Below are 1,077 nucleotides of genomic sequence, written 5' to 3' on the forward strand. Positions count from 1 at the left end.
AAAAAAAAAAAAAAAAAAGTGTTGCCCCACCCTACTTTTGGAAAAAGGCCTCACATTCCTCTGACCAATGCACATCTACAAAATACTGTCGTTTTTCATTGGAACAGAAGCAGCAAATAGTAGTTATTAATGAGTTACTAAGTATGGTTATCGGCTGAATCATATACATTCAGCAGAGGAATCGCTGCATCTGTTATGTGGGAGGCAGACATTGTACCGTAACGGGAATGAACCGAGTGTCAAGTAATGCAGTATTCTTGTTACAGCTTCAGAACAGATGTCATTTTGTCATAGCTGCTGACATAATTTTGAAGATAAGAAGATTTGGAGATTTAGTCCATGATGTTTTAAAGCTAAACACAGACAGGATTAAAGCTTTAAATTTAAACATAAGCTAGATATGGCCTTACAACACAGGGTTATATCAAACATATCCTAAAAAACATTTAGAAAAAAAACACCGTACTGTTTCTAATTTATTGTAATTGTGGTACTAATGCTACTTCAATTATTATTTTACCATCTCATATATTATTAACCACTATTTTCACAGAATAATGTAGCCAGAAAACCTGACCCAAGATTGCTGTTCTGGAAAAAAAAGTAGAACTAATGAGGCTTGGTTTTCTTGGATTAAGTTTTATTGACTTTCACGTCTAGGATGATGTAAACTCAATGCAAGCTTTTCTCTGTGAGTGGGACCGCTTAAATGAACATCTCCTGTGTGGATTCTCTGATGTCTGGTACTGTATGAGCTCATGATGTAGTATTTTTTTTCAATCAAGGATATTACAGAGGTTCGTTTCTCCACCCAGCCTGGTATTTTCAAACAGCTCTGCAGCATTAATAACTTTCAAAATGATGAACCCTGTTCAGTTTTGACTGGGTTAGCCCAACGGGTTTGAGTCTATTTGGTGTGAGGAAAGAGACACTGGCCCATATCTGAAGACTCCATGATCACTTAACCCTTGTTTGAATAGATGACTTTTAGTGGGTTTATATTTAAAAAGAGAAATACTACCTAACAATTAAAGATGCAGTAGGAATTTCTTTATCAATCTCCAAGTTAATCTGAAG

Source organism: Platalea leucorodia (assembly GCF_965183815.1).
Source record: "Platalea leucorodia genome assembly, chromosome: 2".
NCBI lineage: Eukaryota > Metazoa > Chordata > Aves > Pelecaniformes > Threskiornithidae > Platalea > Platalea leucorodia.